The sequence below is a fragment of the Paramisgurnus dabryanus genome, chromosome 12 (genome assembly GCF_030506205.2).
Source record: "Paramisgurnus dabryanus chromosome 12, PD_genome_1.1, whole genome shotgun sequence".
Lineage (NCBI taxonomy): Eukaryota > Metazoa > Chordata > Actinopteri > Cypriniformes > Cobitidae > Paramisgurnus > Paramisgurnus dabryanus.
In genome coordinates this window covers 28,078,698-28,091,066 of record NC_133348.1, presented here as the reverse complement: position 1 = coordinate 28,091,066, position 12,369 = coordinate 28,078,698, and positions in this window count along the sequence as shown.

The window sequence follows — 12,369 nt, the reverse complement described above, 5'->3', positions numbered from 1 at the left end:
GCAATTTGTACAAAAAGAGAGCTTGTAGTATAGCCTACGTGTTTAAGCCATTAAATAAGCACATTTAGTTTTAAGTTTTGAAGAAAGTTTTTCTTTAAAGTAAATTTCATTTAGTATTAATTGTATCTTAATTTTAATACATTTTTTATCAACCAATTGCCTGGATTTAATACATAAAAAGCAATATAGCAGACAATATAATAATGACATGAGCGCCGGCGCGCTGCGTTATTACACTATTTGAAACTCGCAACACACGCTGTCACCGAATTTACAAATGCACATCTTGCTTGTTGCCCACACACATATTATGTTGAAATAACATTATTAATAATAATTAATCTTTAAGAATATTTGATTGAATGCTGAATGTTGTGCTTGTTAAATGTAATACAATTAAAACTTTAATTATGATTTTGATTATGATTAAAATTATTTAATATTTAATATTGAGTGACCAGTTTTTGCTCACTTATTAATAGTATTTATGTATATTATATTATATTATATAAAACTGTGCAGCAGCTGCTCCCTTGTAGCCTAAATAATCAGCAGCTCCTGCGTTAAAAAATCTGGCACCGCCCCTGGTTATAACGACATATTAAAAATGGTCGGGTTTAAATCGGGCTCGGGCTTTATAATTACAGTGAACGTGTCGGGCCGTGCTGGGCTCGGACACAATGTGCACGGGCTCGGGTAGGGTCGGGCTTGATTTGTTGGGCCCGATCTAAGCTCTACTAAGAAGTATGATCACAAAAGCCCAATTTTGGCATCGTTAAAGGTTTACCAGATAATTATTGCATACACTTTAAAATATTGCTAATCACAAATAAAGCCTTAAATGCCCTAGCACCTTCGTATCTTCAAGAACTACTATCAAAAAACAATCCTTCACGTACACTGTGGTCGCAAAACTCTGGTCACTTAATTATCCCTAGAATATGTTGTAAGGTGGTCATTCCTTTTCCTATTTAGCACCTAAGCTCTGGAATGATTTACCCAACAATGTTCGAGAATCAGAAACAGCCGATCAATTTAAGTCTAAACTAAGGACATTTCTCTTTAACAAGGCATTCACATAATTTGCCTAGTAAATATACTTATTAACACAATAGTTAGCTTGTCCAGAACAAAGCATTCACATAATTTGTCTCTGAAATATACTTATGTTGAAATAGTTAGCTTCTAAGCATCTGGAACCGAGCAGATATTCAGCCACTATACTGTTTGACACTTTCATTAAATGCGAATGGCCCCGCTAATAGGATTTTGTTTCTCTTTCCCTGTCTTGTCATCTATCCCGAAGACACTGAGACTAACAGACCCAGTTCCTGCTGTCGTGAAGGTCATCACACCACTAATCTACTGGCCTTTCTTCAATTTGATGCGCAACTGATGTTTGCCTAGCAACCACCGACCGCTTACCGCTTTACTCTGCTTTTTATGTTGTCCACTGATTTTTTTTGTTTTCTTCTGCTTTTTTAATGTAAAGCTGCTTTGAAACAAGTCAACAATTGTGAAATGCACTATATAAAAAAAAAAAATGGAATTGAATTATGAAATGTACAGTATTTTGTTTTTTCACTACTTCTCCTTCAAATTTGGTTAAATTGTTATGAAATTTGGCACAGGTGATCTTTTGAGTAAGCCGCATAGAAAAGAACGAACAGAATTTTTATATTTATCTTTGTTCAAAAGTAATAAATACGTAAACTTAACGAGGTTGACGCAAAATTGGTTCTGAAGCTGTATATTGGTCATTCTTTGATCAATCGAAATGAAATTTGGTACACTTCATGTCGACAATAAACTGGGGGTCCATGCCAAATTTGGTGACAGCACCACACCTTTGGGTCATGAGATATAAAAAAGGCTATTTTTGCCCATAACTACTGAACTGTTTGTCAGAAAATGTGATCGTGGTGTCTACGGATTCATTGGCTTGTGCCGCATCTGTGGATGTGTATTATGCCAGGTTTGACCGAGCCGCCTGTCCGCCATTTAGAAATTTGTCATAAATTGCTATTACTTTTGAAGTATTGGATATATTCGAGCAAAAATAGGTAGGGAGCTTCGGCATGATGTCCTGAAGGCACCTGGGAAGTCAGAGTATGGCGCCACTTAGGGGTTATAAACTATAAAAGTTCTTATAGAACTGCTTATAACTTCTGACTACTTTGTCTGATTTCAATTTTCTTTGTGAAATCATATTCACTGGTTTATGCCGATTGCAACGATACCTCATTTGTCATTTCCCATCATTCTGTTCATGTGTTATTGCAGCATTTCTCAAAGTGTGGGGCGGGCCCCACTAGTGGGGAACAGGAGCATTACAAGTGGGGCGTGAGAAATGGGAGGAAATTTGTTAATTTTTGTGCCCATCTCTATTAATTTATTTATTTATTGACCATATACCCAAAACAACACCATTTAAATATAATCTTTAAAAAACCCTAAAACAACATCAGACTGTAAAGAAAATGTCACACGGAACCATAGCCTATAAGAATCAGTTAACTTCAGAATGTTAATTGAAGCGGAACAAAACCTAATGGGAGATGCGGTATATGTTGTAGCGGGTAACTTTTAAGGGTTGACAATGGATAAGTTTGTGACAATTCATTTTCAAAAATAAATTTTTGTAAGTTTTGTTCGTTCTTTTTGCATTTTGCAAAGTGACACAATGAAGCAAAACACAACTAGTCCACACTTTTATTTTCTGTTTCTGAATATGATGTTATATTTTATATTTATCATATCAGTATGATGAATATGATGTAGTCTTTTTTTCATGCAAAGTTGCACAATTGCACAAATGTATTTTCTCTATTAAAATTGTTTAATGCTGTTACGTTTTAAAATAAACTTAAACGAAAAAGTTAAACTTAAAGCCTTGATTGCCATTTTGTTGGGGCGATTGGGGACAGGTGGGGCTCGGAACCATTCCCTACCTCCAAAGTGGGGAATGACAGAAAAAGTTTGAGAAACACTGTGTTATTGTAAGGCATATGGTAAAATATTTTTTCGCTACTCCTTTTACAAAATTTGTTTATTTTATGCCAGGTTCTGCTCGTATAATGTTTGGAGCAATCCGCACAGAAATGACTGAACAGATTTTTCTGGCACCTAGGAATTTTTTTGAAAATACCTCTGTAAAGTTGATCGTGCCTGTGATGTTGTCTATTTTTCATAGTTAATTACTGTATATTACATTTTATAGCATTACTCTACAGAATGTTCTTCTTGTCTTCAATCTCACCTGAGCTTTTTGATTCTCATATACATTGTATTTCTGTTATTTCTGCTCTGCTGTGTCATTTCTCTATCTTTGGTGATTGACATATGTCAATGCTTGCATCTCTGTAAGCTCTTTTCTGCTGCCCCTTGAACTGTGTCAACTGAGTGGCGCATCTAGTAAAGCACATGCAAAGAGATTCTGAGTTCTTGGGTTTGAATCCTGCCTTAGGCAATTGTTAAAGGGATAGTTCGGCCAAAAATGATTTTAAACCCATGATTTACTCACCCCCAAGCTGTCCGAGTTGCATATGTCCATCGTTTTTCAGACAAACACATTTTCGGATATTTTAGAAAATATTTTAGATCTTTCAGTTGATTAAATGTAATGTTACGGGGTCCACCAATAGTCCACGACCTTCAAGTCCAAAAAAAGTGCGTCCATCCTTCACAAATTAAATCCAAACGGCACCAGGATGATAAACAAAGGTCTTCTGAGGGTAATCCGCGCGGTGTTGTTGTAGAAATATCCATATTTAAAGTTTTATTAACGTAATTAACTACCTTCCGGTAGCGCCACCATCTTAGACTACTCTGTAATCAGGAGAGAGTATTAGTTTTATTAGTAATTACGTTAATAAAACTTTAAATATGGATATTTCTACAACAACACCGCACGAATTACCCTCAGAAGACCTTTGTTTATCATTCTGGAGCCGTTTGGATTTAATTTGTGAAGGATGGATGCACTTTTTTTGGACTTGAAGGTCGTGGACTATGGGTGGACCCCGTAACATTAAATTTAATCAACTGAAAGATCTAAAATATTTTCTAAAATATCCGAAAATGTGTTTGTCTGAAAAACGATGGACATATGCAACTCGGACAGCTTGGGGGTGAGTAAATCATGGGTTTAATATCGTTTTTGGCCGAACTATCCCTTTAATTACTTCTATTAACATTTTGTTCTTTCTCACCTATTCTTCTCAATCTGTCTGTAGTTCACATTCTATTTTTGCCATGTTTTCGGTTGCCTCTCTGCACTGCGGTGGTTCTGCTCTGTGATTGCTACGCTTTGGGTTCTTTGCTGCACCTTGTATTCTTGATGCACCTTGGGTGCTCAATGCGCCCTGGGTGATTGATACGTTGTATGTTTCTTGCTGTGCTTCGGGTGCTTATTGCGCTGAAGGTGCTTGGCCCCGTATTGTATATAAATTAGTACATCAAGACCTAATACATGATGAAATATTAAACATCGCACAGAACACAGCTGAAAAAACCCAGCTCAGCTGTCACCAGGATCCACAGGAAGGCCAAACTTAATTTGACTGTATAGATTAAACAAACATATTTTTATCTGCCTCTTTGTTGTCAAGACACTTGTGAGGGGTTGCGAGATGGTATTCAAACAGCGAAATCCTTTGATGTGTTTTTGTCTCTGACTAGCTGACAGCTCAGCAGCCAGACGAAAAGCTAAAAGAAATGTCACCTTAGCTGTAACCTATTATGGTGACAGCTGAAAGCCATGTAAAATTTTATAAAGATACATAGATAATATCGGGGGACATTGAAAGGCAAATGACAATCTAATCTACACGATTACAGCAGGTAAAACAACATGCTCGCAATGTGAAGATACATTTCTTTCAACCCTTATTCACCTTTCTCCAGTCATGCTCTGAGATTACTTCAGCCTCGACAAATGTCAAGGGCATGATTCTCTTAGATGCCCAGTGGGAAATAACCCTATGTTGCTCTCAAAACAAACGAAACTCTATTCAGGGTCAACAAAGGGGTTATCTATTGAAGATGGCAAGCCAAGAACAATGAATGTTTGTGTTGAATGTAAGAACAAGCCTCAAACTTGTATACACATATATATAAAACAACATCTCAGAGATTGATGCCTTTTCACAGATGAGGGTGAAACATGTTTCAGGAGAAAAGGTTTATTGATTGGTGATAGCAGCATGCTATTAGAAACTCTCTCTTGCACACTGTCTTTACTGTGGAGATTGTTTTTTTTTGTTATAATACATTTTCAGTGTTTTTGACTTAAAGTTGAGATCAGTAAGTTTTAGATGGGCATCAAGTTGTTGTCTTGTAAGACATCAGAGAAGAGGGATTTTTTGTCAGGATTGCTATTAACACAACTGTCATGTCTCTCTCTAGGAGTTCAAGTAATACACAATAGCCAGAATAACCACAGTACAAAAGTGATAAAACTTTTCGGTTACAACTGTACCCCAGAGTACATATGTGAAGTTATAGCTCAAAATATCATATAGATAATTGATTATAGCATGTTAAAATTGCCACTTTGTAGGTGTAAGCAGAAATGTGGCGTTTTGGGTGTGTCCTTTAAAATGCAAATGAGTTGATCTCTGCACTAAATGGCAGTGCCTTTTTGGATAGTGCAGATTAAGGGGCGGAATTATTATAATAAGATCCCCTTCTGACATCACAAGGGGAGCCAAATTTCAATGACCTATTTTTTTACATGCAGAGAATGGTTTACCAAAACTTAGTTACTGGGTTGATCTTTTTCACATTTTCTAGGTTGATAGAAGCACTGGGGACCCAATTATAGCACTTACACAAGGAAAAAGTCAGATTTTCATGATATGTTCCATTTAAAACCATGCAAAAGTATTAGGCGTCGCCCAACCCGCAGCTCTACAGATGTCTGTTAGGGTGGCGCCCTTGGAGCTCTCACTCCAAATGGACACGGCAGATCTTAGGACCGGTACGCCAAGAAGATTGCGTCCACGATCCAGTGTGCCAACCTCTTTTTAGAAACAGTGTTCTCTCTCTCCAGAAGCCAGACATGGTGATTCCAGAGGTCCGGCCTTGGGTGCCAGATTGTGCCCTTTCCTTGAGAAAGAAGGTCCTGCCTCAGGGGAATCAGCCAGGGAGGAGTGAGAGCTCCGAGAACCAGGTCTGATTGTGCCAAAGAGGTGCAACCATAAGAACCTTATGTTCCTCTTCCCTGATCTGCTCAAAAGCTGAGACCACACTTCTCACACTTTTCAATGCTTTTGATTTCCCTCAGTTGTATGTGTGTAACTTCGACCACACAAAAAGTCCAAAATTATGACACTACAGCACACACTCATCTTACTGAACTGTGTCTGTCGAACGTGATGTCTTCGTCCGCTTCACTTGAACATCTGCCTTTATATGATGTCTGCGTCTACCACTTCACTAGCCTGGTCCAACCAGACTCTCGTACATTCATTTCATTTGTACAGAGAGTCTGGCCACGCTCCATTGGAAAGCGTTACTTCCGTTAAGGAGGGTCCATTGTTGAGGTTTAAAACTATTGGATCTGCCCAGAGTCACTCAGGATCTGCCAAAGCCAATCGCTAACGTGAGGTCGTGACGTATATCATGCACCGAAACCGTCCGGAAACAACAAGTCAGAATAATCAGACAAACAAAACTTAGCAAACCTGGTTCTTGCTCCGGCTTTAACTTGTGTATATTCGGCAGTTTTGCAACAACGGACCGAATAGCTTTTCTCACGTCTTTCTCCGCTGCCATTACTGAACTACAACTCAAACTGACGCGCGACCTCAACGTCATCGTTCTTAGCCACCCCCATCTGTTTGCTGATTGGTCCTGCAGATTTTTGCAGGAGAAAACGAAACTCTATAGAGAAATCCCAGACGTACTGCTGAAGGGAAATGAAAATTAAGCGGAAGCACGTAGGAGGGCGGAGCCAGGCTACCACTTCACTCCATTGTTTGGCCATATGTGACCAGTCACGGAAAGTAGGGACACAAGTCGGATCTGGGCATTTTGAGTTATTCACAGATTCTGAAGTGCAGTTTCTAAGCTTTCCAACGATGTGTAACACATGGAAATCTGATAAGATTTGGAGAAGTTGTGGCCATTTGAATATAGGAACTCAGAAATACTCAAACCAAGAAAATCGAGACGAAAGGGACTCTTCTTTTCAGCTGGGGGAGACAATAGGGCTCATTTACATCTCATTTAGCTAAGCCATGCCCCCTGTAAAACCCTTTTTGAGATGTTCTAGCATCATATGTAGTATTTTATGTCCAAATGACAACCCGCAAAAATAAACATGACTCTTTTACCTTTGTGGGGATCACAAGTCGAATCCAGTCTGTTTCAGATTATCCAATGACCATTTTTGTCCACAAATGCGTATAATCCGTGAAATATAGATTGTTTACATCAGATTTCGCATGAATGTCTGGTAATACAATATAATATACAATCTGAAGACTATTTAAATCGTAACATGTAAGGGTATATGAGCTTACACTCCGTTAAACACATGAACCCGCCTTTAAAGTTTGTATTTAAAATAGGGAAGTAGTATAATAGATCATCCAAACAGCGCCGTCGAAAACGTGACATCCTTTAGAGATGTTACCAATCGCTCGCTCGTTCCTCCATCAGCCAATGACTTCATGGAAAATATTGATAGACAAAACATGTAGCCAATTATATAAAGAATACAACAATATCTGTGTAACTTCTGTGTGTTTGGACTCATGCGCTGCAAGAACTGACATAGAGATGACGTCAAAGTAACGCGAGAGCGAGTCGAAAATAAAATACTCTTACTTCTTAAAGAGCTCTCGCGGTACTATGACGTCATCCGACTGCGGCGCAGCATAAAGTCAGTGACGCGGCTGACGTACGATGCGGCTGACTGTTATTTGTTCTGCCCCAGCTTCTTGTATTTTTCTTTTGTTTTGTGCGCCCGAGCTTTACAGTCTGGGGAGACGCACGCTATAAGTTTGAAAAAAAAAAAATTAGCAAACATTTCTGAGGAACAGGGCAGCCGCGACACTGCAGTCACATGACTTCACACTCGAGCCGGAAGAGAAGACAATGCTAAATAAAGTCGTAATTCTTGCTATTTTTGGACCAAACTGTATTTTCGATGCATCAACACAATCTTACTGACCCACTGATGTCACATGGACTACTTTGATGATGTTTTATTAACTTTCTGGACATGGAAACATACATAGATTTTCAATGAAGGGGATAGAAAGCTCTCGGACTAAATCTAACATCTTAAACTGTGTTCCGAAGATGAACGGAGGTCTTCCGAGTTTAGAACGACATAAGGGTGAGTCATTAATGACATAATTTTCATTTTTGGGCGAACTATCCTTATGTAGTAGTCACGCTGTTCCCTTTGGGGGCGGAGGCGAAAACACAAGCTTATACAGTATGTAAATATACACACAGACAATGACGCCCCCCGCTGCACGGTAGAATCTCCGGAAAAACAAGCCTATTTTAACCGCAAAATGTACGCTTTTAAATATACAAAACCTGCTATCTCAAACATGGAGAGGCTTCTTCGTGATCTCAACTAACAGATTCTGCAATAAAACGAAAATCACAAATTTTGAAAAAAAAACTTTGTTTCTCATTTTCTGTGCTGCCGACTTGTGTCCCTGGTTTCCGTGACGGGTCACATATGTGTTGGGCCAAAAACAACACTGAAAACACAAAAAAGACACAAAATCTAATTTTGTGCAACATGAGAGAACATTGTTTAAAACAATGTGCATGGGAATGCAGTTTATTACACATATAAAACACAAAGGTAACTCAAAGTGCACAGAAATGATTTACAAATAAAGAAAAAAGGATAATAATTCATGAAAAATTACACGACAATAAAGTATTATAATAAACAAATGTTAGTAAACAAATGTGTTCTCTTGTGATGAGTCAATTACAGTAATCCAATTCTGGTTATATTTCTGAGATGGTAGTAAACTGACAGCTAAACTAAGGTCAGACTCTAAAATAACACCAAGATTTTTTTCTTTAATTAGTCAAGCAAGTGTTTACCTTGAACGTTTATCTTTGTTTAAGTTTTTACAAATTCATATTTCTTCAAATAGCAATGCTTTTCAGACTTCCCAATATTTTTAAGGCAATAAAAACTTTTACCACAGGGTGTCACTAAAGTACATTTATTAACACTGACAGGATTCATTATTGATGCGAGACAGTTTTTGCCAAGCTATGGAAAGAAAACAAAAGAAGGTTTCAGTTTTTCTTTCTTTTGGTGAGTGTATGTTTGGGAAGCATGCTATATAAAGTATGAGCCAAAAGTGATGCATAACTCTAGAGATTTGACACATTTGTTGTATTCAAACATTAATGATGCATGTAAAAAAGTGCCTTGACCCCTATTTGTTTGGATTATTTTTTAGCTATATTTTAAATTAAATGTCTTTGCCCTCACATTCTTTCTTGTAGGACTTCCCATACACACACTTTGCTGAAAGGCTTATTATGCAAGTCTTTGTTTCCAGGTGTCAATCACAGATTATTCAGGAGCATTCACGCATCCTTGCATATGGCCTTTCTAAGCAAAGCTTGTCCTAGAAATTCTAAATCAATTTATTGTTTTATATAAATGAGTAGGCAGGGTGATTTTCACATCATTTTGAAGAAAAAAATTATTGACTGCAAGATAGTACTGATGTCTTATGAAAGATGTTTAGTATGGGTTTTGTGGCCGTAGTTTTTTTTTTTTTTTACATTTTTCTCTCAAAAATATACAAACATGAACATACATGTTGCTCACATATTATTGTAGCCCAGTTTGTACTCAGCACAGTGTTATTTATTTTTATTGTTTTTAGGTTTATAAGCATCTGAAAGTGCATGTCAAAACTTCTCCAAGGCCCCAAAACCCCCTTAGACCACAATGGGGTTAAAGCAATAGTTTTATTAATGTTTAAATTAATGAATTAATTTGGTCTGTTTTCTAATCACACACTGCTAAACCGATCCTAAATTGTTAACTTTGCGAGAAGTAACTACTTTTAATGTGCTTTCTCTTTAAAAACTTTAAGTTCTCTGCCATTTTCATGGTGACTTGTGAAATCTAGTGAATTTATTGTGATGGTACTCCAAAAATGTTGTAATGTATATCTTCGCTGTCCAATGAAAACCATGTATGTCCATTTTGCAGATTTTTCGACGGATTGAAGAATGTCCAGGTTCATTTCCGTATACAGTATGCTTCACATATCTAAATGGCCAATGAAAAGTTGTGAAATCATGTCATCTGATTTTCACATTTGGTGTCAAAGCTGTCAATCACGCCGCATATCTCCCGCCCTGTGGAAGCATCTCGCCGGTCTCGTGAAGTTTCATCGAAGCTCAGCACTGAATAGCCAAATAAACATAGCCTGGTGAGACAATGACTTTCCTTCATCGAGGTAAACGTTTCCCCCCTGACGCCAGACGTACGTCTAGGAGTGACAAAATTACGGTAGGACTGTGCAAACAAAGTATCTGTCTAGGATTACCATGTCAGTGTATTGATTCATTGTCCCTCCATAGTTTGCAAGAGACATTTATAATTAATATTAAATAAACTAAGTGTATTTAATAAACTAAGACGTAGGCTATTTAATACACTGAGCGTATTCATCTTTAATATGAAACGCGACTTGGCCATTCTAATTAATGATCGGAAGATCGCGTATCGATCAGCGTTACTTTAAAATATGCACGTATGTCCATTTATACTCAATTTTGGTCAAATGTGGATTATATCATTACACTGGCAAGAATATGGTTACATGTAAAGATGCCGTACCAAGTATGACAAAGCTACATTCAATTGCTTTTGAAATACAGTGGTTTTTTTCACTTCCTGAAAAGTAACCGTTTAGAACATACGTGAGTTTCATCGGGCAGCGACGATATGCAAATATGTGTCAACTTATTCTACTAACCCTTACCACTGATCTACTAATACTCATCGAATACTCTAATGACAGTTTGTTGATTTGTACCTACATCTTAACAAGCTGTCATTTAGAGTATTAGATTAGTATTATTAGATTAGCATTACTAGATTACAGCATTACTTTAAGTCAATGGAATGACCATCAAAACAAAAACAATGTATGAAAAATTTGATAATTAGCAGTTCATAAATGAACACTATGCAGAAGCTTTTACCTGCCTAACACAAGTTTAGTCCTCAGAAAGGTCACTTTAATTTGTTTATATTGATCACAGAAATGATGCGAGTAGACGAAATTAATGTTAATATTTGCAGTTCTTCTCCCTAAATTTAGGTCTCACAGACTTCTGCCTTCTGAATAAACACATTTCTTCAGCTTAATTTAATAGGCTTTACATGACAGGAGCAAGGAAGAGCACTTTCAACAAATTCAGTTGTGGTCAAATTGTTAAACAGTCTACAAAGCAAAGAAACAGGTCTCACTTAAACCACCATCAGGGTGGCTCTGAATATCCGCCCTAAGAGCAAGTACATTCACAGCAGGACCTAGACAATGTCATTTTGTTTTAGAGGGCATTTACTGTTGCCGCCCCTATCCAGACATCTAATCAGTTGTCATTAGCCCCTCAATGGGGGTCCTTCGCTTAGGCACTTTCCACCCACCCTTCCCAGCAAAACCACCCGCCGTGCTGCTCCGAGCATCAACGGCTCAAATCAATATCAGCCATTCAAATAAATCACAACTTTTGTTGGGGAAGTTCAGCCACAAAGCTGAAAGTTCAGAAATCGACAGCTCCATTGAAATCTGCTCTGTGCTGGATAACAGCAGGAAATTCGGAACGCAGAATGGCCTTGCGCCTGACCTGATATGAGTTCAAGGCATGTAGTTCAGGCATGGGTGGATTGTCCAGATTTAGCTTGAGTGTGTTCTGAAAAGGCTCGCTGGGCCAGAAAGAGACAGAATGGATTGATGAAAAATTAATGAGCAGAAGAAAAGAACTGACTTACAGCCAGATCACTTTCAGCAAATCCCTTCAGGTGAATGAAAGGCATTGTGGGTAACGATGGGCCATTCATGATGATGATGATTGTATTTGAAGACAAGGACTTCTTTAGTTTCTCTCCTCAGTAATATTGACAAAATTACAAAAATGCTTTGTGTTTGCAAATTTTGTGCGAAAAGACATGGGAATGTCGACGACAGCCGTCTAGAGCTGTCAGTGGCCTGCACATAAAAATGAGTATTATTAATGTCATGTAAGGGGAGACATTTTTATAAATGCAGTACTGTACCCATCCTCAGCTAATATAGCTTAAAAAATAAACAGATTTTACTCAAAAAATGTAGTTTTGAACATTACTTA